Source organism: Nannospalax galili, unplaced genomic scaffold, assembly GCF_000622305.1.
Source record: "Nannospalax galili isolate Female #2095 unplaced genomic scaffold, S.galili_v1.0 scaffold1659, whole genome shotgun sequence".
NCBI lineage: Eukaryota > Metazoa > Chordata > Mammalia > Rodentia > Spalacidae > Nannospalax > Nannospalax galili.
In genome coordinates, this window is record NW_008342925.1 from 735,822 (window position 1) to 762,806 (window position 26,985).

At 48.7% G+C, this 26,985-nt stretch overlaps 1 pseudogene; it reads left to right on the forward strand.

Moving 5' to 3' along the window:
• The first annotated feature begins 5,742 nt into the window (after window positions 1-5,742).
• On the forward strand, window positions 5,743-6,929 carry LOC103738817 (annotated as a pseudogene).
• The last annotated feature ends 20,056 nt before the right edge of the window (window positions 6,930-26,985 follow it).

Here is a 26,985-nt window from a genome sequence, read left to right on the forward strand (position 1 = left end):
GTAAAATTAAAAAAAAAAAAAAAAAAGTTGGTCACTGGGCCAGTAAGAAGGCTCATCGAGTAAAGGCGCCTGTCACCAAAACTGCTGACCAGAGTTTGATTCCTGGGACCCACATGGTAGAAGGAGAGAATCAGCTCCCAAAAGTTGTCCTCTGACTTCCATACATGTGCTGTGGTATGCATCACACACACACACACACACACACACACACACACACACACACACACGCACGCACGCAAATAAAATAAATGTCAAAAAATATTTTTAGGAAAAGAAAAAGTTGGCCAAGTCCTACAAACTTGAAGCACAAAATGACAAGAAATACAGGGAACAGAAGAACATGGTCAGTCATGCCAAGGGGACGGCCAGCCAGTGAACCCCAGACTGCAGGACAAAGGAGGGAAAACCCTCACAACAACGTTGAGCCAAGGGAAAATGGAGCCTACGGGATCCAAGAGGGCCCTGGGGGGAGGCACAGATGATGGGAACGTGTAAGGCCGCCTTTGACGGGGCAGCAAGGGGAGAGGCCCAGGTAAAGCTGGAAGCTGGGACCAAGGAAGCCACTGCATTTACAAACAGAGGTTAGAAGAAGGAAAAAGAGGAAATGTCTGCTGAAAAGTCAAAGTGGGCAGGTAAGACGGCTCTGCTGATAAGGACACAACCTGGGTCTGATCCCCAGGACTCTGTGGTTAGGACAGAACCGATTCCTGAAAGTTGTCCTCTGACCTCCACACATGCACTCCAACACATTAATTGTTAATCAATTAATTAATTAAACTGAAGGTGAGCTGGGCATAATGACACATGCTATAATTGCACTTGGGAGGTGTAGACAAGAGGATCAGCAGGTCAAGGTCAAGTTCCAGGCTAGCCTAGGCTACATGAGATCATCTTTAAAAAATTTAAAAATTTAAAAAGCTTGGGTCTGGAGAAATGGCTCAGCAGTTAAGAACACTGGCTGCTCTTGCAGAGGACCTGGGTTTGGTTCCCAGCACCCACATGGCAGCTAACAACCATCTGTAACTACAGTTCCAGGGGATCTGATGCCCTTTTCTGACCTCCTTAGGCCTTGCACAACATGAATGCACTTACATACATGTGGGCAACACACCCATATACATCAAATAGAGATGGGCCAGAGACATTACTTTAATCATAGGAATTGTTTATTTGTAAGTTTTTTAGATAGGGTCTGTCTTAGCCAAGGCTGGCCTCAAATTCTTTATCTTCCTACCACCACCTCCCAAGTGCTGGGATTAGAGGGGTGGGCCACCATGCCTGGCATGACTCAGTTTTTAAGCTGTGTGCAGCCTGCTCTCTGTATTCACAAGCCCAAACGCATGGAGTCAACAAACTGCAGATCTAAACTATTAAAAAAAAAATATTGCCTCCGTACTAAACAGGAACAGACTTCTTGATGTCATTATTCCTTATTTACATATCATTTGCATTGTATTGGTTGTTATAAGAAATCTAGTGCTGATTTAAACTATTCAGGAGGACATACCTAGGTTATATGCAAATAGCATGCCATTTTATGCAAATTAGCATCTGCAGATTTTGGCACCTATTAGCGGGCAATCCCAGGCAGATATTGTAGGACAACTATATATTCTTAATTCTTTAAGCATAAATATTTGGACCAAATAATAACTGTACATTTTTGCTGCCTTTTTAAAAAAATTTTTATGTTTTTTATTTTATGTGTATGAGTGCATTGCCTACATATATGTTAGCATACCCATGTTGTGACCAAGGAGGTCAGAAGAGGGCATCAGATCCCCTGGAATTGGAATTATGGAAGGTTGTTAGCTGTCGTGTGGGTTCTGAGAATTGAACCTGGGTACCTCTGCAAGAACAGTCAGTGCTCTTAACTGCTGAGCCATCTTTCCAGACCCCAACTTTAAATTTTTTAAAATAAGTGAAAGCTAGACATGGTGACATACACCTGTAATTCCAACACTCTCAGGAGACTGAGGCAGGAGGATTGCCTTGAATTCAAGGTCAGCCTGCGCTATATATGAAATGCCAGACTATACAGGGCTATAAATAAGACTTCAAACAAAGTAAATAAATGCTGGGCATGGTGGAGCACGCCTTTAATCCCAACACTGGGGAGGCAGAGGCAGGTAGATCTCTGAGTTCAAGGCCAGCCTGGTCTACATAGGGAATTCCAGGCTAGTTGGGGCTACAGGGAGACCCTATCTCAAAAAGACCAAAAAAAAAAATTTAGTGTGCATGTGTGTATGTGTGCATGTATGGAGGCCAGAGGATGACTGTTAGGAGTTGGTTCACTCCTTCCACCATTTGGGTCCCAGGGATCAAACTCAGGTCACTGGGCCATCTTGCTGGCCCACGAGGAAGTGGAAACAATGAAACAGTTGATATGTTTGGCCACACTAGATCTAAAGTTGGGCTGGAGAGATGGGTCAGTGGTTAAGGGCACTGGCTGCTCGTGCAGAGGACCCAGGTTCTTCCCAGCACTTACATGGTGGCTAACAACTGTCTATAACTCAGTTCCAGGCGATCCAAAGATCCAGTGCCCTCTTCTGGCCTCTGTGGGCATTGCATGACATGGGTACACTTACACACATGCCATGCAAGCAAAACCCTCATACACATAAAATAAAAATAATAAATGCTTTTTAAAAAATAATTTAAGCCAGGAGTGGTGGCACACACCTTTAATCCCAGGCTCAAGAGGCAAAGGCAGGGGGATCTCTATGAGAGCAAGGCCAGCCTGGTCTATATAGCAAGTTCCAGGCCATCCATAGCTATAGGGAGACCCTGTCTCAAAAACAAAAAAAGAAATTTAATTGGGACTAGGAAGATGAGTCAGCAGGTAAAAGCATATGGAGGCAGTGATAAACATGCAAAAAGCTGGTAGCCTTGCTAAAATAACAGCTACTGGTAGTTGGCTCCCCAAACCAACCCCTGCCTTCTTCCCGGCCAGCAGAGCCCTGACACTGTTACCATCCTGCAACCCTTAAGGCACAGAATATGATGTAGTCAACGAGCTGTGTTGACCAGTCTGCTAGGGGCTCCAGGAAAGACACCAGTATTAGTCAGTATAGACCAGCTGCTGTAACAAACATGCAGGTTTGTAGCTTACGAGGTCTGCAGCTTAACACAGGTTATCATCCCTTGCTCATGCACATCCAACATGGATGTTCTGGTTGGTGTGTCTCCTGAGCTGCGGCCCCCACAGGATCCGCAGTCTTCCATCCTGGAGCTCTGCCACCCTCTTTGGTGCCCTGAATCTCTACACACAGAAAAACCTTGCAAGTGGTACCTGTGCCTTCAGCTCATATCTGATTGGTCAGATCGGGTCACATGGTCACATGCCCCACCCTGCTGCTCCCTGAAACTAGGAAATGCAGTTTAGCTGTGGTGTTGGAAGAAAATGAACCAAGTTTAGTGAATACTGAGCACTGCCTAGCCATGGGCCCCAACCAGTCCCTTCCTCCCAACACAGAGAACTGGTCTAGTCTTACTCTCTGAGGACCCCTCCCTTTCATCCTAGGATCCTTTCGCCCCAATCGATGTGTTGTCATTTGACATGGATGGGGGGGGGGGGGTCAGACCCTCTTTGCAGTCTGTGTAGCTGTGGCCAGAGATCTGCTCCCACCTTCAAACCTGAAGTGTACAGACTGAGTGTACAAACTGCCCTAGGACATCTCCGTGAAGGGTCCTGGATGCCACCACCCTTTATCCTCAGCCATCTACAAGTTGAAGACTCCTGTCACTGAGTAAGCAAAGAAAAACAGCAATCCAGGGAACAAGATCCCCCCTGCACACTGTGTGAAGGGAAGAGGCCTTGCTGATGGGGATGGGAACCTAAGGGGCCACACATCACCCACAAAAAGGCTTGGGGGGTGCTGGAGAGATGGCTCAGCAGTTAAGAACACTAGTTGTTCTTGCAGAAGACCCGGGTTCGAATCCCAGCACCCACATGGCAGCTAACAACTATCTATAACTCTAGTCCCAGGGGATCCGACAGCCTCTTCTGACCTCCGCGGGAATTGCATGACACTTACTTACATGCAGGCATATATGCATGCACATAAAATTAAAAATTTAAATTTTTTTTTAAAAAGCCTTCAGGGATCTCAAAACACACACTTTCCAGAATTAAACATTCAATAGAGGAAGTGAAGAGAGGGAAGCTACTCTGAACAGACGGAAGGGCTCCCACTGTTCACAGCAGAGATGAAACACAGACAATGAAGAGCTTCAGATTCGAGGCTGGGCTCCACCCCGGTCCCCTCATCATGGGCAGAAGGGTTTCTAAAAGGACAGAGGTGGATGAACAAAAGGAGATGCAGTCATTTAAACAATGCAAGAGTTGCGGCTGGGGAGATGGACCAGTCTAGTAGGTAAAGTGCTTACCGCAACATCATGGGGATCTGAGTTCGAATTCCGTATTCTCGTGTAAAAAGTGGAGTGTGGTGGTGCTCAGCCTGTAACCCTACTACTGTACACACAGTAGGAATACTGAAGTAGAAAAGCAACAGGAAGCTGGCCTCCCGCAGGTGTGGGTCAGCACAAAGGAAGTACACACCAGCCTCAGACCAGCTAGACCGTGGGAACCCTGGTAAATCAAGTCTTCAAAGCTTTCCAGTGGAAGCACCTGGACTCAAAAAGGTTGTCTCTCACTCACTCATTTGCATCCCTTCAAGTGAGAAGGGAGGGACAGGTGGGCGGACTAGCAAGAGAGCAACAGAGCGGTAAGGGAAACAACAGAAAACACTGACAAGTTCAAAATCAGACTGGAGCAGAAGACTCAGAAGAAGGGAGGTGGGGAGGTCGAGACATGGAGGCAGACAAGGCTGGTGCGGTTACACTGCTATGGAGAACAGCGTGCCTGAGAGAGACAGGAAGCAGAGAGTACCATGGGAGCCTGGAACCTACCCCTCTAATAGATCCACAGAGTGCAGGTATTGACATGGGATCCCCAGCAAGGGGGTGAGAGAGGGGAAGCAAAAGTGTCCAGGAGTTTTCCTCTTAGGGTGGTGCAGGCAGACAGGATGTTTAATATTTATCCTGGGCTGGTGAGATGGCTCAGTGGGTAAAAGGGCCTGCAGCCAAGCCTGGTGACCTTTGATTCCCAAGACAGACAAGGTGGAAGGAGAGAACACATTCCTGTAAGCTGTCCTCTGATCCTAACATGTGTACCATGGCAATCCATACACACACACACACAGAATAAATAAGTAAATAACTTTTAATATGGAGCTAGAGAGATGCCTCAGTGGTAAGAGCACTTTCAGATCTTGCAGAGGATCTGGGTTCAGTTCCCAGCACCCACACAGTGGCTAACAATGTCCATAAGCCCAGTTTCAGGGATCTGACTCCCTCTTCTGGCTTCCACAGGCATTGCATGCGTGTTGTGCACTTACATATATGCAGCAAAACACACTCATATATGTAAAATAAAAATGAACAAATCAAAACAACTTTTTAACTTTTAACCTACTCATCCTGGATAGAACAAAAAAAAATTGAAGGTTTAAGTAAGATGCAATGGAGAGGCCCCGGTTCCTTAGAAACCAGGCAGCATGCTCCTGGTACCAGTGTATCCACACTAGCCTCCCTCCCCGCGCACAGGCAGCTCTGGAAGTGTGGCCCGGGGCAGGTGATGCCAGCAGGCCAGGAGCCATGTTTGATCAGGACCGTGGGATGTGGGAAGGTCAGCATGCTGGAGACCCTTGTAAGGAGATGAGTTGTTGAGCAGAGGCCCAGATGAAGATGCTGCCAGGAGTGGGCGTGTTTGGGACTGGCAGCTCAGCCCGAGTCGTGGTCCCACTGCTAAGGGCGGAAGGGTTCACTGCGGAGGCCCTGTGGGGGAAGACCGAGGAGGAGGCCAAGCAGCTGGCTGAGGAGATGAACGTCACCTTCTACACCAGCCGGACAGATGACATCTTGCTGCATCAAGACGTAGACCCGGTGTGCATCAACATTCTACCTCCGGCTCACCCCACAGGTATCTGTGAAGGCTTTGGGAGTTGGGAGGAATGTGGTGTGTGAGGAGGCAGCAACATCTGTGGATGCTTTCTGGATGGTGACAGGCTCCCTACTGCCCACAGCTGATGAGCCGGTAGGGCTGTGCTGGCTTCTTGCCTGCCTTTGTGCGGCTTGAAGCAGCTGGTTGCAGAGCACTACGTGGGCGCGGTGATGATCTGCGATGCCTGCATCTACTCGGGCAGCCTGCTCAGCCCAAGCTATGGCTGGATGTGTGATGAGCTTATGGGTGGCGGGGGCCTGCACACCATGGACCTGCTGACCCACCTGACTGGCCGGAAAGCCGAGAAGGTACATGGGCTGCTCAGGACCTTCGTGAGGCAGAATGCCACCATCCGTGGTATCCGGCATGTCACCAGTGATGACTTTTGTTTTTTCCAGATGCTCATGGGTGGGGGGTGGGGGTATGCAGCACAGTGACACTCAATTTCAACATGCCAGGTGCCTTTGTGTACGAGGTCATGGTGGTAGGCTCAGCAGGACGCCTTGTTGCCCGGGGAGCTAACCTCTATGGGCAGAAGAACTCTGCCACACAGGAGGAGCTGCTGGTGTGGGACTCACTAGCTGTGGATGCAGGGCTGCCTGAGTAGGGCCCCAGGACGTCCCACTGCTTTACCTGAAAGGCATGGTCTACATGGTGCAGGCCTTGCCAATCCTTCCACGGGCAGGGGGACCACCGCACCTGGGACCACCCCTGTCTCCATGGCTGCCTCATTTGAGGATGGGCTATATATGCAGAGCATGGTGGGGATGCTATTTAAAGGTCGAGCCAATCTGGGGAGTGGGAGACTGTGGAGATGCTGACGGAGGAGCCGGATGCCAGTCAGAACCTGTTGGAGGCACATCAGTGGAACAACTTAGGAGCCTGCACAGGGGACTGGGAAGTGTGGCTGGGGGGTTGGCTGTAGCAGAGACAGTGTCCTTCGTTTATGAAACTGGTTTGGGCTAGGGCTAGGAGAAGATTGCAGGAGGCCCAGGAAAATGCTGGTCCCTCTGCTCAATGACTCCTCAGACTTGTAAGGCAGCAAATGCTTCTGCCCAAGGCTCAGGGTAGCAGTGTGTGCAGGGTGGGGCTACCACCTGGCCTGTTGCAATTCTACCAGTGAGCAGGGACAGCCACTGTTTACCCTGATTTGTGGTCTGACAGGATGAGAGAGCCCAATAAGGAGCTGGCTTAGCTGAGTCCTGAAGGAGGATGGCAAGAAGCCTCGCCTTCCCGGGCTGGGCATGTGAGGAAGAGAGAGGAACAACAGGTCACGTCATCCCTCAGGGACTCTCACTCACCCTCCCTCGTGACCAGACCCTCTCAGCCTCCAGGCTACCCTTCCTACAGAAAAGGTTTCTGTACTATACTTTCAGGAGCTGTTGGCTAGGGAAAGGAGACACAGCGGAGCTGCAGGACATCTGATAGATGTCAGTAAATAAGAGAAAAACGTGACAAATAAATAAATAGATAACTAAATAAGATGCAATGTGAGCACAGTCATGATGGGGCCTCACAGCCACGGAGCCTGTGGGAAAGTGGTTGCACCGAAACTTTCATGAGACACTTTCATGAAACAGGGTCACTGAAGCCCTAAGCTGGCATCTGGGGTGGTAGTGGTTGAGCCCTCAGCTTTCTGGTTGAGCCAGAAATAGCGACTGACTTGCAAGCTGGTTCCATGCCGTGGCTCAGTCAGTCACTCCAGCAATGTTGCAGGCACCTATGTCCCTGCAGAAATCTCTGTTTCAACAATGGGTCCTGTTACTCAGAGTTGAAGCAGTACTAACACAAACAGTAAAGACATAAGAAGAGGGGAGAGGAAAGCAAGCAAGTCTACTGTCACAATAAACATGGATGCGTTCATTTCATCTACTAACTTTGAAGTTCGAACTGAGGAAGAAAGAAGAAAGGGGAGGGCCAGCGAGATGGCTCAGCAGGTAGACGCACTTGCTGCCGAGCTTGACGACCTGAGTTTGAGCCCAGTGTCTCACATGGTGGAAGGAGAGAGCCAACACTTGCAAGGTGTCCTCTGACCTCCACTCATATACACACACACACACACACACACACAGAGAAATAAAATAAAAATGTTTTTTAAAAAAGAAGTAAGGCGGGGAAGAAGGGTCGATGGAGGGGAAGGCACGGAGGGAGCGAGGAGAAAAGCAGCAAGGAAGAAAGAGCTGGGGAGAAATCACTATACACAACACTCTGAAAACCATTTGGCCATCTCTGTCTACTCAAGATAAGCACAACCCACCCTCTGATCCAGCAGTTCTGCTCCCCATTCACATCCAAGCAAAACAAACGTGTGTTTCCCCCCAAAGGTACAGGGTTATATTTGGGGACAGTCCCAGCAGGACTGCTCACCACAGCCCCAAACCAGTAAGAGCAAAATGACCACCAGTGGGGGCTGAGGACGCGGCCCAGTGGAGCACTTGCCTTGCCTGCATGAGGCTCTGGCTGCATCCCGGTATGCCCACCACCAGAAAAAGGCACAATGCTTAACTAATGATGGGTTTGTGTCGTGGATTACCAAAGAACCCAGAAAGGAGCAAATGCATGCTCCGCACCATGACTTGAACCTTACAAATGAATGACAAGTAAAAAGCCACATACAAAAGACACAGTCAAGACACATGAAGTTCCGGGGCTGGAGACAGCTCAGCGGTTAGGAGCACTGGCTGCTCTTCCAGAGGACCCAGGTCTGATTCCCAGCACCCACATGGTGGCAAACAACCATCCATAACTCCAGTTCCAGGGTATCCGACGCCCTCTTCTGACCTCTGTGGACACTGTGCTTACATTCATGTAAGCAAACCATTTAACATAAAGTTAAATAATAAATGAATAATTTTTTTAAGACAGGGTCTCCCTGTAGCCCCAGCTGCCCTGGAACTCACTATGTAGACCAGGCTGGCCTTGAACTCACAGAGATCCGCCTGCCTCTGCCTCCCGAGTGCTGGGATTAAAAGCATGCACCACTAAGCCCAGCATAATTCTTTTTTTAAAAAAGATATAAGAAGTTCATGTGCAACAGCAGAAGTCAGAATAGAATCTCCCTCTGGAGGAGGTTGGGGTACCTCCTAGAGAACACAAAATGCTAATTGTAATCTGGGTGACAGTTGCTTGGGCCAAGTTATGGGTCAACTACAATCAGACTGTCCACTCAACACCCGTGTGTTAAGCTGGGTGTGGTGGCTCATGTCTGGAATCCCAGTATTTGGGAGGCACCACCTCCCAACTGCTGGAATTACAGATGTGCATCACCACGCCAGTGCCACTCAGTGCCATGTTCTTCCCCTCTGTCTTCTCTGTCTCCCAAGGCATCAGTTTCATCCCACCCTCAGCCCCCTCTGGTCATAGGGTGGCCATCAGCAGGGCTGGGCTCAGTGTGTGGGAGAGGCCAGGGCTGCATTGATTTCAGGAGGGTGAGAAGCCCTGATGTTTAGCACTCAGGGTTCCTGTGGTGCAAATGCTCCCAGGTGGCCAATTTCTGGATCCCAGAATGACACAGTTGGGGAGCTGATACCACTGGCACCAGCACACAGCAGTAGAGATACATCATCTCTCTGCTAAACAGCATCCCGTGGGATAAAATATAGAAAACATGCTTGGCCTAGGCCAGTCAGTCTCTCCCAAACCCTTTGGTGGCTGCACAGCAGGGGAAGGAGGAGGGAGGGGAGGACATTGAAGGAGTCACTGTGAGGCAGCCTGGCCCCTCATTTTCCCAATTTTCTCTTCCCAGTAGTCCTTGCCCTTTACAGCAACAAGTTCAACCCTAGCCAGCAACCCTAACAACAGACCCACTTAGGGAGATGGGGGACAGTGGCTGAGTCCTAGTTTGGAAGACAAAGAAACTAGGAGGCAGGCAGACAGGGACACATCAGGATTAAGCCAACATCTTGCCTCAGGAACCAGCTTTGTTGTGGCTGACAAAAGCCCTGGCCAAGCTTGGTATGTCAGCCCCTGGCCACTCTCTCTCCATTCTACACAGGCTCTGGGTCCCTTGCTTGATTTCTGGAGCCCACAGCAGGAAGAAGAAAGTGCCAAGTTCAAGGAAGAGAGCAGCCTGTATCCCTGCCAGCATCCTGGAGGCTCAGATCATGTGAACAGAGGGTTTATTTTCTTACAAACTGAGCCCCAGGCGTTTCAAAGTAAGACAGACAGGACTATAGCCCTTATGACACCTGCCCTGCAGCTGGATGTTCCTTACTATGCAGAGGACTGTGGCTCTGAGTGATACCACATAGTCTATGCAGGGAAAACCTGCTTTTCCCTGCAGCCAGCGGAGCTAATTGCTGAGTTCATTGATAGCATGTCATTAGGTGAAAAAGAGCAAGCTCTAAAATTATATTTACAGGAGCTAGACAGATGGCTCAGGGGTTAAGAACAGGGACTGTTCTTCCAGAGGACCTGGGTTCAGTTCCCAGCACCCACATGGCAGCTAACAGTCATCTCTACCTCCAGCGGATCTGACACCCTCTTCTGGTTTTTGTGGGCGTTGCATAGCATGGATGTACTTACATGCAGGCAAAACACTCACTCATACACATAAAATAAAAATAACTTTTTATTATAATAGGGCGTGGTCTCTGCACTCCTGGAATCCAGCACTCATGAGGTGGAAGCTGGGGACTCAGGAGTTCAAAGTCAGCTTAAGCTACAGGATATCTTGTCTCAAAAAAATGAAAAACAAGAGTCATAGGGCTGCAGAGATGGCTCAGTGGTGTAGAGCACTGGCTGTTCTTGCAGAGGGCCTGGGTTTGGTTCCTAGCACCCACAAGGTGGCTAATAACCATCTGAAACTCCAGTTCCAGGGGATCCAACAGCCTCTTCTGGCCTCCAAGGGCATTTCATGAACATAGTACATACATGCAGCAAAACTCATAAAATAAAAATAAATGATTTTTTTTTTTTTTTTTAGTCTTTTTGAGACAGGGTCTCCATGTAGCTCCAGTTAGCCTGGAACTCGCTATGTAGACCAGCCTGGCCTTGAACTCACAGAGATCTGCCAGCCTCTGCCTCCCAAGTAATGGGATTAAAGGTGTGCACCACCACAACAAGCAAAACAAAACAAAACAAAACAAAAAACAACTAATTTTTAAAAACTAAAAAGAAAATAAGTGCCAGCCAGATGGATCATCAGGTAACAGTGCTTGTCAACAACAACCAAAAAAAAAAAACCCCTCACTGGCTGCTCTTGTAGAAGAGCCAGGTTCAGTTCCCAGCACCCACATGGCAGCCAACAACCATCCGTAACTCCAGTTCCAGGGGGATTTGACACCCTCTTCTGTCCTCCATGGGCATTGCATGACATGGGTACACTTACATACATGCAGGTAATACACTCTTACCATAGAATAAAAAACAACAAAAATGCTGATGGCCGTAGGATGGTCTGCCTATAATCCCAGTGCTTGGTAAGCAGAAATAAGGGATCTCTGGGGCAGGGGCAATCTGACTAGCTAGACTGGCTGAGGTTGCAAGAGATCTGGTGCCCATAAACAAAATGGAGAGTGATATCAAGGGCAACACTTAACGTCAACTCTCCCTCTGACCTTCAGACACACACACACACCACATAGACATACATAAGCAAATTTTTTTAATTATTCATTTTATGTGTATGAGTGTTATGCCTGCATATGTATAAGTGCACCCCTGTCGTGCAGTGTCCACAGAGAACAGAAGAGGGCCTTGGCTCCCCTGGAACTGGAGTTTCAGATGGTTGTGAGCCTCCACGTGGGTGTTGGAATTCGAACCCGGGTCTTCTGCAAGAACAGCCAGTGCTCTTTAACCACTGAACCATCTCTCCAGCCCTGCATAAGCTTTTTAAAATTTAAAAAGAAAATAAAATATAAACCAAACTATACTCATTGGGATGGTCAAAAAGAAAAAGAACAAGTGCTGGTGACAGTGCTGATGAATTAGAACGCTGTGCATTGTGGGTAGAGATTAAAATGAGGGACACTGTGGAAAAGCGTATGGAGAGTTCTCCAAAAGAAACCAAAACAAAATTATAATCAACAATTCTACTTTGAGATACAAAAGAGCCAAAAGCAGAGACTCAAATACATATTTACACATCTCTATTCACAGCAACAGTATTCAATAACCAGAGGATGGAAGAAACCCAAGTATCCACCAACAGATGGATAAACAAAATTTAATATACATGTACAACTGAATATTATTCGGCAGTGAAAATAAATGAAGTGTTGTATTCTACAACGTGGCAACAATAGACAAAGTAAAAGACGCCACAAAAAATAAATAAATAAAAATAAAATAAGGGCCAGAGAGATGGAGCGGCAGGTAAAGGTGCTTGCCGACAAGCCTGTTGACCTGAGTTTAATCCCTAAAACCCGCACATGGTAGGAGAGCATCAACTCTGAAAGCCTGTCCTCTGACCTCCATATTGTATGTTGCAAGCACACACACAATAAATAAATAAATAATTAGTAAATAAATAATGGTGGGAAGTTTAGAGACGTGTTGCTCTTATTTCAGTCTCAGAAACCAGCAGTGTGGGGCTGGAATGTGGCTCAGCTGGTAGAGCCTGGCATGCAGGAGGTCCTGAGTTTGAGTCCCAGTGTCAATAAACCAAGCGTGATAACGTAAACCTGTAATCCCAGAACTTGGGAGATGGAGACAGGAGGGAAAGAGTTCAAGGGTTTTCTTGGCTATATGTCAAGGTCAAGAGCAATCTGGGATACATGAGACACTGCGGGGTGGGGGGGAGGGAGGGAGGGAGGGAGGAAGGAAGGAAGGAAGGAAGGAAGGAAGGAAGGAAGGAAGGAAGGAACCCAATTATATTACTTTTCTGTTGCTGTGATAAAACACCATGACCAAGGCCACTTACAGAAGGAAAAGTTTTCTGGACTTACGGTTCCAGAGGAGTAAGAGTCCATCATGGTGAGGGAGGCATGACAGCAGAGGTGGCCAGAGCAGAAAGCTGAGCACTCACATCAAGCAGGCACAGGAAACAGATCAACACTGGAAATCCAGCAAGACTTAAGACTTCTCTGAGCCCACCCCCAGTGACGTGCTTCCTCCAGCATGGCCACACCTCCTAAGGGTTCCACAGCCCTCCCCAAACAGCACCATCAAATGGGGACCAAGTGCTCAAATACTTGGAGCCTATGGGGGGACTTATCTTGTTTGGAATGACCTGGAATGAACAGGATGAACACGATGTTGGCTTCCTCACCTATGAAATGGGTGTCACAAGATACCTGTGGTGCCAGTTTACTGGGGGCTAAAAGTAAATCCCATCGGAAAAGCACACAGCACGATGCTGGGTCAGCAAGAAGAGGTCAGTGGCATGGGAGGAGCCCAGGAGCAAGGGAAGGAGAGATCCCAGGCAGCTCCCAAGGAGGCTGGGAGAAGGAGGTGGTCCTTGGGGATGGGGCACAATGGGAGTGGTCATGGCAACTCTAGAAACCCATAGAGATGGTGACTGTCACCCACCAAGAGAAACATCAGGTCAAAAATGGCAGGAAAGCATCCCTAGACCCTGATCCCCAGGCCTGACCTTGGGGCTGAGGTCAATGTCAGAGGGTCTAAGAACCTGGGAAGGATGTGCCACATTCTCCAGAATCACCAAATGAACATCAGATGAATGTGTCGGCTTAGTGTTCCCACCTAACTTCTAGAAGGAAGCCAGGTGTCAGCTCCCTTGTCTCTTGGGGACTAACAACTGTGGCAAGGCCAAAGTTGAAGTGTGCCCAGAACTTCTGTCCTGGGAGGTCTGGAGGGGCAAAGAGAGGTAAGGGGCTCTGAGGAAAGAGAGGAAGAAACACTCCCAGAGCCAAAGGAGGGCAGAGCCCCCAGTCCTCTGGGGAGGGCAGTCCCAGAGCCCTTGACCTACAGAGCCCAAGAAAGGGACTGAACCAGCCACAGTGCCATAGAGAAGCCAGACCCTGACTCCAGGAGCACGGGGAGAACACAGGGCATGACAAAGAGCATCTCTAGGATGACCATGTGAACCAGAGAAGTCTAGCGTAGTCTCTTACCGTTTGAAGCTGAAACCATAAAACCCACAGGCTCCATTTTGACTGTTGGTCCCCAGCAGATGGCCCTGTTTTCAGCGGCTTCGAAACCTGGAGGTGGAGGCCAACTGGTGGAATTGGTCACTAGGGGGCCACCACTGGAAAAGTATACCAGGTCCCTGGTCCTCTGACGTGAGCAGCCCCTGCCACACCCTCCTACCACCGTGATTGGAATTTCTCCACCATGTCTTCCCCACCGTGAAAGACTGAAACCAGGAACCAAAATAAACCCTTCCTCCTTTAAGCTGCCCACACCAGGCATCTCAGTCATAGTGACACAAAAGTAATCAAATCCCCAGAACTGGGAGCTGTGCAAGGTCCCCATGGCAGGCATGAGGAGGGCCGCCCACTGATGGGGAGGACTGGATTCCCTCCTACCTGGATCAATCTGAACAGACAGAATATAAAGAACTGACAGAGATAACAGCAATTTAAATTGTGGAAATGAATGGGCCCTATTGGCGCATGTAGCACACCCTTTGAGGTAGAAATTACCATCCCCTTTTATAGGTGACCGTGAATTCATTGTCAACTAGTCATGTAGCCTTTATGCCAAGGTCCCCTCCTGCCGGGAGACCTTTCTATTTTATCACTTACCTTTAACTTATGTGGAGTTTTTCGGTTGGCCCATCCTATGGTTAAAGGCTATACTTGAGTTCCACTCTGAATGGTACCTGAGCCCTCACTGTGGCTCAGACAACAGTGGGGAGCAGGCATTCCCAAGCCTTAGGTCTGGCCTGGCCAGTACCTTGCCCAAGCTCAGACTTCAGGCTGAGCGGCCTCCAAGTGACACAGGTTCCCCTTGTCCATTGTGGGTGGAGATGACTCCACCCTACTGTGAGCCAGATCACACACAGTCTAGAACTTTCCAGGTCACAGTGGACCCTGTAGGCGGGGCTTGGGCTGCATGGTCGCTGGGTGATGGCACTTGCTCCCCAGGTTGGAAAGAGCCTGGTTTGTCCGGCCCTTCACTCTGACGAGGAACACTGTGTGTAGAGCTGTTTTCTCTCCATTGAGCCTTTGAACCCAAGCTGCCAGATACTTTTTAAGAACAAATGAGGCTTGACTTGCACCAGGGAAAATGTTCAAGACTCAGCACTGTCCAGGCAGTTATGGGGCCCAGCATGTGTGTCAGTGTGCACCACGGGCCACCTTCAGACTTCTCAGACCCAACACAAAGTTGGCCCCTAGGGATCAGGACTGCCTGCTCCCCACAACCCTGACCCCCCAACAGCCACAACTCGGGCACCATTCAGTGAGAAACTGAATGTATAAACTAACCATTCTCTTAAAATTGTTTTACTAATTTATTTTTATTTTGTACGTGTATGAGTGTTTTGCCCACATGTATGTAAGTGCACCATGTGTATAATGCCTGTGGAGGCCATCGGAGTCCCTAGAACTGGAGTTATGGGTGGTTGTGAGACACCACGTGGGTGCTGGGAACCAAACCTGGGTCCTCTGCAAGAGCAGCCAGTGCTCTTAACCGCTGAGCCATCTCTCCAGTCCTAAATTGGCCAGTAATACACAAGATGGACCAGCTGAAAAAGCCACACACAAAGGTAAGCAAACGAGAAAGTTGAGGTTCAGTTGGTAACATGCTTGCCATGTAATCGTGAGGGCCTGAGTTCAGATCCCCAGCACCTATGCAAATCCCAGGCGGGCATGGCAGCCCACAGTAACTCCGGCACTCAGAAAGCAGAGGCTGGGCCTGCCCAGAGCCAGTTGGCTAGCCAGACTCACCCAGCTGACAAGCTCTAAGTTCAATGGAGAGACCTTGCCTCAGTGAATAATGGAAAGACATCAAGGAAGACCCCTGACGTCAACATCAAGCCTCCACAGTCAGGCACACACATATGAACACACACACACACACACACACACACACACACACACAAATTGATGAATTAATTAAATAAGGTGGAAAGTGACTCAGGAAGACCCCTGGCCTGGACCTCTGGCCTCCACATGCACCTCGAAGGTCTGAACCCACTCTACAAGTCGGCAGCAAGGGCTGCTTTAGGTGACCCCAGAGGAAAGACTCCACCTCTCTGAGCTTCATTTCCTCCTCCATGACGTTCAGGTGCACTGTACACACATGGCAGGGAGATCTTTCAGGCTTGAGTGGCCCGTCAGCCTGCCACATAGTAAGTGCCCATCACGTGGTGACTCTCCACTGCCCCAGGCAGATCTTACACAGCAGCCAGGGACACCCAAGAGTCACCGCTGACCCCCGAACACATGATGATTTGTTCATTTTCTTTCTGGGGGTTGGGGAGCAGTCAGGACTTGGGGCTGCCTTCCCTGCAGGCAGGAGGCTGGCAGGGTCCTCAGGCTCTGTGATCTCACAGTGGAAGGCCTGGGAAGATAATCTGAGAAACGTTGTTGTTGGGGATGGAGAGATGGTTCAGTGTTAAAAGTGTTTGCTGCTCTTCCAGAGGACCCAAGTTCAGTTCCCACCCAGCACCCACATCAGGCAACTCACAACCGCCTATAACTCCAATTCCAGGGTATCCAACACTCTCTTCTAGCTTCTGAGGGCACCTGCATACACATAGCATATGCTCACATGAACACACATACATTAACATAAGTAAAAATTAATCTTTAAAAAAATAAATATATAGGGACTGGACAGATGGCTCAGCGATTAAGAGCACTGACTGCTCTTGCAGAGGACCCAGGTTCAATTCCCAGCACCCACATGGTGGCTACGAACTGTCCTTAACTCCAGTTCCAAGGGAATCCAAAGCCCTCTTCTGACCTCTGTGGCATTGCACAACATGGGTGCACTCACATACATGCAGGTGATACACTCATACACAAATATATATATATATATATAGACATTGTCTTAGTCTCTTCTCTCTTCTTGTAGCCATAACACAATATCACAGACTGGATAAGTTATAAACTATAGAAGTTTTGGGCTCACAGTTCTGAAGACTGGGAAATCCAGGATCAAGGGGGTCTCCTCTTCTGAGGGAACTTTTTACTGTGTCGTCACACAGATGAGGGGCAAACAAGCCTTGGCCAGGGAAAAGAAAATCAAGCAAGGCTGGAGAGATGGCTCAGCAATTAAGAGCATTGCCTGCTCTTGCAGAGACCGGGTTTGGTTCCCAGCACCCACATGGTGGCTAACAATCATCCATAACTCCAGTTCCAGGGGCTCTGATGCCCTCTTCTGGCCTCTGAGGGCATTGCGCACATGAGTGCTTTTCCATACATGCAGGCAACGTTAAGTAAACAAAATAAAATTTAAAAATAAACAAAAATAAGCCAGGCGTGGTGGCGCACGGCTGTAGTCCCAATACTTGGGAGGCAGAGGCAGGTGGATCTCTGTGCGTTCAAGGCCAACCTGGACTACATAGTGAGTTCCAGGACAGTTGGGGCTACAGGGAGACCCTGTCTCAATAATTAATTAATTAATTAATAATAAATAAGTGTTTAAAAAGGAAAGAAAATCAATTCAAACTCCTTTGCCACTCCTGTGACAGCTCACCTACTCCTTACACAGTTTCTTTGATTGATCCCACCTGCAAGGCACAAGCACCTCTTAAACATTATATCTGGTGTTTTATTTTGGTTTTGTTTGCTTGTTTGAGACAAGGTCTCACCATGAAGCCCAGACTGGTCCCAAATTCCTGATCATCCTCCCTGACTCAGCCTCTCAAGCACTGGGATTACAGCCTGCACACAGCCACACCCAGCAGCCGCACCTCTCCATGCTGTTAAAATTACACCTCAACTTCAACTTGAGTTTTGAAGGGAACCTTCAAGCCCGAGCAGAGATTTGGTAACGTGGAGCACCTGGATACGACCTTGGGTGCAGCCCTCACCCCAGACCTAGGCATCCCTTGTGGCCTGAGATTTGAGGGTTGTCTTTAAGGAAGAGTGAGGGCTTGAAGGGTAAAGGAGAGAAATGGCCACCTCACAGCCTCTCTAAGTGCACCATCCCTTATGGGACCTTCTCTGTTACTTCCCAAGTGTATGAGGTGACTGAGAAGGTGAGGGCACCTGCAGGACCAGGAAGGATCTTCAGAGGGTTTCATGACTAGCTCCTGGTTTCCTTGGAAACTGAGCTCTCTCTTCAGCCTCTTCTTATGCACCTGTCTCCATCCTTTTCGACAGTCTTGATCCAAACCAAGAATCAGAAAAGGGCCATGTCATGCCTCTGAAAGGAGGTAACCATCAATAGAAAGAAAAGAGCCCTACAATTTCCATGTCTTTCAGGCAATCAAGAAGCCCGAGTTGAGGAGGGAAAGAATTTCTACAAAACACAGCACAGAAATTAGGAACCCAAGGCCTGCAAGATGGCTCAGTGGATAAAAACGTTTGCTGCACATGCCTGGTGACCTGAGTTCGATTCCCAGGTCTCACAGTGCAAGGAGAGGACAGACTCCCGAAAGTTATTCTCATCAAGGCGTGCTCACACACGTGTGCATGCTTGCATGCACACATACACACACACACACACACACATAATAATAATAATAATAATAAATTAAAGCCAGACGTGGTAGTACACAAGTCCCAGCACTCGGGAGGCAGAGGTAGGTGGATCTCTATGAAATCAAGGCCAGCCTGATCTACATATCAAACTCCAGGCTAGTTGGGGCTACAGAGAGACTGTGTCTCAAAATAATGATGATCCTAACAACAACAATAATAGCGGCTGGAGAGATGGCTCAGCGGTTAAGAGCACTGGCTGCTCTTGCAGAGGATCCAGGTTCAGTTCCCAGAACTGACATGGCAGCTAACAACCATCAGTAACTCCAGTTCCAGGGGATCTGACACCTTCTTCTGACCTCCATGGGAAATGCATGACATGGGTGCACTTACACACATGCGGGCAATACACTCATGCACATAAAATAAAAATATAAAAAGGTTTTTTAATACAAATAAATTATTAATAATATTAACAATAAAGTTAACTTTAAAAAAGGAGGGCTGGAGAGATGGCTCAGTGGTTAAGATCACTTACTGCTCTTGCAGAGGACCTGGGTTCGATTCTCAGCACCCACATAGTCACTAACAACCATCTGTAACTCCAGTTCCAGGGGAATCAGGTACTCTCTTCTGACGTCCACAGGCATTGCATGACACAGGTGCACTTACATGCAGGCAATACACTTGTACACAAAAAATAAATAAAAATTTAAAAAAAGAAAACCAGGCTTGGGGATAGTTCATAGAGTACTCACCTAGATGCATGAAGTCCTGGGTTGCTTCCCCAGCACCATAAATTAGATGTGGTGGTACAGGCCTGTGCTCCCAGCATGTGGAGGCAGGAGAGCCAGAAGTTCGGGTCATCCTTTGCTACATAGTGAGCTCTAGGCCATATCTAACATGAAACCTTGTCTCAAAAAACAAAACAGGGGCTAGAGAGACTATACAGCGGTTAAGAGCACTGGCCACTCATGAAGCAGACCTGGGTCTGGTTCCCAGCTTCCACATGGCAGCTAACAACCATCCATAACTCCAGTTCCAGGGGATCTGGCACCATCTTCTGACCTCCAAGATCATTGCATGACTTACATACATGGCAGGCAAAACATTCCTACATGTAAAATAAAAACATGGGGGAAAAAATTAAGGGAGTTGGAGCGATGGCTCAGAGATAGCACCCACATGGCTGTAACAATCATCTGTAACTCCAGTTCCAGGGGGATCCAATGCCCTCTCCTGACCTCTGCAGGCATTGCACAACATGGGTGCACTTATACACATGCAGGCAATACACTCATACCCATAAAATAAAAATAATAAATAAAATATTTTTTTAAAAAAAAGAAGACAGGGAAACAGTCCAGGATCAGAAAGGTCTTCAGGGAACTAGCAACCAAACGCCACCTGCAGCCTTTTCAGATTCCACCAACCAACCACAGTGACAAGAGCCACTTTTATTTATTTATTTCCTATATATCAGTGTTTTGCTCATATGTAAGTTGTAACATGTGAGTGCAATGCCCGTGGACACCAAAATTGGATGTCTGATCCCCTGGAACTAGAGTTATGGATGGTTGTTCGCCACCATGTGGGTGCTGGGAACTGAACCCAGGCCCTCTGCAAGAGCAGCCAGTGCTCTTAACCGCTGAGCAAGCTCTCCAGCCTGACAAGAGACACTTTAAAGAAAGCAAAGCATCTGATTACAGCAGGGCCTGAGTGTGATGTGTCTAAGTGACTAATATTTTGTTGGATGTGATAATGGCTTTGTGTTTACGTGAGAAAATGCCTTCTTTTTGAGAGAGGAAAATGCATAGAATCATAACACATAAAGTCACTCCATGATAGAGATTTTATTTTCCAGGCATCTACTTCCTGTTTCCTTTTCCTCCCCTTCAATGTATTTGACATTGTTGGTCATAAAAAGGGGAATTTTACAGCGGAGCCATTGAGAAGCCTTTTATCCATCCCCCGAGGCTCCCGATAGTGTGACCTTGTGTGGTCCTTTACCACCACAAATGCTGAGCTGAGCTGCCCTTTCAAAGTCCTTTCAGAGACCAGAAGCCAAGCATCAAAGCCGTCTCCATCCCCTCTCCTATTGTTCATGAGACTTCCACTCAGGAAATGGCAGGTTTTAACTCCTGGAGAAGGGCGAGCCCCCACACACACATACACACACCCCAGGATCACCCATCCCTAGGGTTCTGTCCCCTTTATGGCTTTCCAGCTTGCTTATCTGTTGTTGTGATAAAAACATGCTGATCAAAATCAAACTGGGGAGGAAAAGGTTTATTTGGCTGACAGGTCCCAATCACAGTTCATCCTTGAGGGAAGCCAGAGTAGTTCACTCAGGGCACGAACCTGGAGGCAGCTGCTGAAGTAGAGACCATGGAGGAGCTTACTGGCTTGCTCCCAGAGCTCTGCTCAGCCTGCTTTCTTATTCAACCTAGGACCACCTGCCTGGGGGATGGCACCACCCACAATGGGCTGGGCCCTCCCACATCAACCAGCAATTAAGAAAACGCCCCATATTCATAGCCACAGGCCAGTTCCATGGAGGCAATGCCTCAGTTGAGGTTCCCTCTTCCCAGGTGCGTCAAGCTGACAACTGAAGCTGTCTAGCCCAGGGCGCATGGGCCACAACCTGCATCAGGGAAGGTTTGAAGCTAGCAAAAGGGAGAAGGCTGGGTGCACAGCACTTACTAGCCACCTGTGCTGGGCAACGAGAGAGAGAGAGAGAGAGAGAGAGAGAATAAATTGACCATGGCCAACTCTCTTTCAGGCTGGATGCTGATTCTCCCTCTGTAAAGGCAGCGCTACGTCAGGGGTCCTTACACCTCACCTCCAGGGGTTCTTTGCTGTAGGTTTGGAACCTGCCTGTTTGAAGTTGCCAGTGGCTCCAAGGTCATGGTCCCAGATTAGCCCTTGGGAAGTCTGCAGTACCCATGGATCTTAGGCAAGCAGACTCAGACTTCCTGACTGGGAAGGGGTGTAGGGGGAGAGGTGACAGGCGGATGGAAGGCCTGGGACCCTAGAGCTGTGCAGCCCTGAAAGAGTCATCTCCTCTCTGGGCCCCATCTATAAACCATATTGTGCGTGTGTGTGTGTGTGTGTGTGTGTGTGCGCGTGTGTGCGCATGCGCGTGTGTGTGCGCACGTGTGGTGTGCACATGTATACAGATTGGCATGCATGTATGTGTAAGTGTACAGAGGCCAGAGATCAATGTTAGGCATCTTCCTCAAATCTCAAATCACTCTCCACCTTATTTTTTTTAGTATTTTATTTATTATTTTTATTTTATGTGTATGAGTGTATTGCCTGCATGTATGTGAGTGCACCCATGTCGTGCAATGCTGCAGAGGTCAGAAGAGGGCTTTGGATTCCCCTGGAACTGGAGTTAAGGACAGTTCGTAGCCGCCATCTGGGTGCTGGGACTCGAACCTGGGTCCTCTGCAAGAGCAGTCAGTGCTCTTAACCCCTGAGCCATCTCTCCAGACACTCCACTTTATTTTTTGAGGCAGGGTCTCTCACTGAACTGGGATCTCACCATTGGCTAGCCAGCATGCCCCAAGATCCTCCTGTCCCCATCTCACCAGCAATGGAGTTGCCAACGTGCACCAATGTATCTGGCTTCTAAAGGTACTTGGGATTTGAACTCACGTCCTCATGCTTGGTAGCAAGTATTTTACCAACTGAACCATGCCCCCAGTCCCCAGATTGTTTTCTTTCTGTTTTTAAAGATTTGTTTTATTTTGTCTGTATGTATGTGTTGCATGCATGTAAGTACACCATGTGCCTGCAGTGCTCAAGGAGGCCAGAAGAGGGCTCTGGATTCCCTGGAAGTGGAGTTACAGGTGGTTGTTAAGGTTCAGATAGCCCCGCCCCCTCAACAACAGAATCACAAGGACTTCTCATGTTCCTGAGAAATGGGAACCTAGCTGATAAGCACCTTGGTCTTTGAAGTCAAGAGAAGCAGACTTTTCTCCACTGTTTGGCCAACACAGCAGGCTTCCCCTTTGATCTCTAAAGAGGACAGGTTTTAACAGTCCTGCTCTCCCACTCCCCCCCAACTTTAAAAAAAAAAATACATCTTCCCGCCTTCTGCAGGAAGCAGAAGCCTCCCTTTTAAAAGACCCCAGCTCAAGACCCAGGCAGACATTTTCCCTGCCTGGAAGAGAATCTGCCCCATGTTCTCCTTTGCTAATAAACCCTATTTTGATGGAGTTTTAGCTGTGCCTCGGTGCCTCATCATCCATTCGCTAGTTCTCTGCCAACATTTTACCTATCAGTTGTGACGGCTATGTGGCTGCTAGGACCTGAACCTGGGTTTTCTACAAGAGCAGGAAGTACTCTTAACTGCTGAGCCGTTGTTCCACCTCGCCCCACCTTTTTTGTGTGTTTTTGTTTTTCTGAGACAGGGTCTCCCTGTAGCCCCAACTGGCCTGGAACTTGCTATATAGAGCAGGCTGGTGCCAATCTCACAGACATCCACCTGCCTCTGCCTCCTGAGTGCTGGGGCATGCACTTTGAGACATGCACTTTGAGGCATGCACTTTGAGACAGAGTCTCATGCAGTCTGTGCTGGCCTTGAACTCCATATGTAGCAGAGAGCGACTTGGAACTGCTGATTTTCTCCCAAGTACTGGGATTACAGCCATATGCCACCACACTGGGTTTAGGGACCAGATTGGGAGGCAAGGCCTCTGCTCCTAAGATTCTGCTCACTGTAAAAGGCTAGGGAGAAAAATATTAAGTACAGTTGTCCCCCCCGCCCAACCTCAGCTAGACCTCAGAGTCCATGGGTGTCTGTGATCAGTGCCAGTGGGTGGCCAGCTGGCCTGTTCAATGTATAGCAGTGCTCCCCAACTCAGAGTGAGTTTGATCTCTCCTGAGAAGACCTGAGTCTTACAAACTTCTGCCTTTCCAAGGAGAATTCAGGCCAGGCTAGCCTCCTCCCCGGGAGACATCACTTGCGCCCCATCTCACCCGAGCAAGCTACAGGGAGCTTTATAAAGAAGGCAGGAGGCTCAAGCAGGGACACACTTGACTGTGTTCATCTGGGACAAGGCCACATGCCCTGTATGGGGTGTCCATAGCTCCATGACACCCTTCAGAACATCCACATGATCAAAGCCTACAGTCCCAGAGAATTCTCCAAAATTAACCCAGCCCTGGACTGGGGAGATGGCTCAGTGAGTGCCAAGCTTGCCACATAAACATGAGGCCTGAATTAGAGCGCGCAGTGACTGGCCGGGTGCCTTCGCATCTTCTACCTTGTGGCTCTTTGCTCACTTTCCTGTCCACCCGCCCTCTTGGCCTGAGCATGGAGCTAAGTGGCCTGGCAGCCAGCTTCGCTGTTGGCATTGTGGGTGATGCTGGCATGCAGGGAACTGCCCAACATTCACGACTGTTTGTGGGCATGATTCTGATCTTCATCTTCACAGACGTTCTCGGCCTCTACGGTCTCATCATGGCCCTCATCCTCTCCACAAAGTAGCCCTTTTCCAAGCCTACCAGCCACAGAATATGATATAAAGACCACCCTCCTCATTTCAGAACAAAGAACTTGACATACACACACATGGGCAGCCACCCCCTCTGTAGTTAGTCTTGTAAATGCACAGAGGCCTTGTGTACATTGTCTGTTACCCTCGCCTGGCCTGTGCCACCCGGTGCCGTGGACCTTTGGGCCCACTCATCTCTCATCCAGCCCCTTACCAGTCAAAGTTGCCGGCCACTGGCTGCCCCACCCATCACCCTAGAGTGCTGTGTGTATAAGGATAAATTAGAGCTGTCAGTTTTCATCGGGCCTTTAGTCACAGCACTCAGGAGACAGAGGCAGGCAGATCTCTGTGAGTTCGAGGCCAGCCTGGTCTACATAGTGAGTTCCGGGACAGCTGGGGCTACAGGGAGATCCTGTCTCAAAAAGACAAAAAAAAACAAAACAAACAAAAAAAAAGTTGTCATTTTTCTCTTCACTGGATGTTTATTTATATAAAATTTGACCTGTTTGTGCATCTGTGGAGCAGTCCTGTCTCCCAGGTATGTAGTAACCATTAGTAGAGTGTTGCCTTGTGGAGTTCCAGTTGCTGAGACTCCTTGGGTGGAGCCATCCTCCCCTAGCCACCCCACCCTATCCCTAGTCCTGGGCAGCTGGTTGGAGGGCAGAGTACTGCTGTTCACCAGGGCTAGTTCCAGGCTGTGTTCAATAAAGTTCTCAGGCATGAAAAACAAATAAATAAAAACCATGAGGACCTGAGCTTAGATCCTTAGCACTCCATGGAGTGGTACCTTGCCTGTGCCGGGGAGGCAGAGGTTGGAGGATTCCTGGGGCTGGCTGGACAATCAGTCTAGCCAATTAGTGAGTTCCAGGTTCATTAGGAGACTCAGTCTCAAAAATATGGTAGAAAACCAGAGAGATGGCTCGGTGGGTAAAGGTACTTGTTTTATAAGCCTGGAGACCTGAGTTCAAGCCCCCATGGATAGGGGGACATCAAGTGGCCACCATCCACCATCTCCAACTCTCAGCACAAAGATGGAGAAATCCCATAAAGATGGGAGCTGGGGGGCCCAGGTATCAGGAGGAAGGACCAGTGCCTCGGGGCACCCACAGGCACAGGTTGGAGGATTCCAACGACTGACTCCGCCTACCCGCTGCTGGTGTACCAGGTGCCCCAGCAGGGATTTGAAAGGATTTGAAAGACAGCCTCGCTGAAGGGAAGAGTTTCGCCTTTGGATAGCCAGGACACCAGAGTGCGGGCAGCGCAGGTAGGACTTGGGCACGTGGAACTGGTCTCCAGGGCCGACATTTCCAGCAGAACCAAGTCCCAGCAGGCTGCTGCTTGTTTGTTTGTTTTCTCTCTTTGCTCCATCAGTCAGCTCAGCAAATTTAGATTTTGTGTATTTTTTTAATTATGTTTTTCTTTTATTTATTTTTTTGCGTGTATGTGTGTGCATGTGTGGAGGCCAGAGGTCAACCTCAGATGGAGCCCTAAGTCTTGTATTTTATAGTGTTTTCTTTTCTTTTTTTTTTTTTGGTCTTTTTGAGACAGGGTCTCCCTGTAGCCCCAGCTAGCCTGGAACTCACTGTGTAGACCAGGCTGGCCTCGAACTCACAAAGATCCACCTGCCTCTGCCTCCCAAGTGCTGGAATTAAAGGCGTGCACCACCATGCCCAGCCTTATAGTGTTTTCTTTAAAGACATTTATTATTTCTATTTTATGTATATGAGTGTTATGCCTGCATGTGTGTAAGCGTACCCATTTCATGCAATGCCCGCAGAGGCCAGAAGAGGGCATCAGATCCCCTGGAACTGGAGTTGCAGATGGTTGTTAGTCGCCATGTGGGTGCTGAGATTCGAACCTGGGTCTTCTGAAAGAGCAGCCAGTGCTCTTAACCACTGATCCTCTCTCCAGCCCCTACACTCGGCTTCTTACATCAGTTCTGATAATCAAACTCCTCATCCTTGCAAAGCATGTGCTTTATGGACTAACTCAGCCTCTTATTGTTTATTTTTTGCAGTGCTGTGGATGGAACCCAGGACCATGCAGTGCTAACTAAGCACACGCTCCCCCCCACTGAGAACACACCGTCCAAACCCGGAATTGAAATTGAACAAAGCTCCTGAGTGGCACTCTGAGTCCCTAGAAACCTGCTCTGTCTGAGCCCCAGTGTCTGCTGCGTCCTTCTAACCTTCCTCACCAGTCACCACCTCCTCCTCTCCCTTCCGCTCTTTGTCTGACAAGGACAGGTCCTAGAAGTTTACCTGACCACTCCCCAGACACTATATTAGGTACCTGCCCCTATTTGGTCTCTTAGAACCACGTGGACTGTGGAGTTCCAGTTACCACATGGTTCATAATGGCCTGTTTATTTTCAGTTCTTAGATCATGAAGATGAAGTGATAAAATGGTGAAAGGATGGTTAAATGCATACGTCAGCAAGAAATAGCTGCCCTTCGTTGAAACACAAGAGGCAGTGAGACGGCTCAGTGGGTAAAGGTGCTTGCTGACAAGATTGACGACCTGAGTTTAATCCCCAGGACCTACATGGTAAAAGAAGAGAAATGATTCCCACAAGTTGTCCTCTGACCTCCGCACACGTGCCATGGCATGTGCTCCAACACTTGCGTGCACACACACAGACACAGACTAAAATTTTTTAAAGTACTGACCACTTTGTAGATCTCGGCTCTTAGGAAGCCGGCTCTACTCACAGTCCGTGTTACCATGGGAAAGGATGTACAGAAAGTAAACAGGAAAGAGAAGGCTCACAGCCACGTCCGGGGGCAAGCAAGTGCGGGCACCCAGCTGTCCTCCGTGCAGGTCTCTGTTTCAGTCTCCCAGCCAGAATGTGTGTGTCCAGGTCAGCTCAGGTTATTCTTAATAAAAGTGCCACAGACCTATTTCCCACAGCTATGGGGACTGAAGTCTGAGATGAAGGCGCTAGCATGCCTGGGCACTGGTGTGGGCCTCTGCTGTT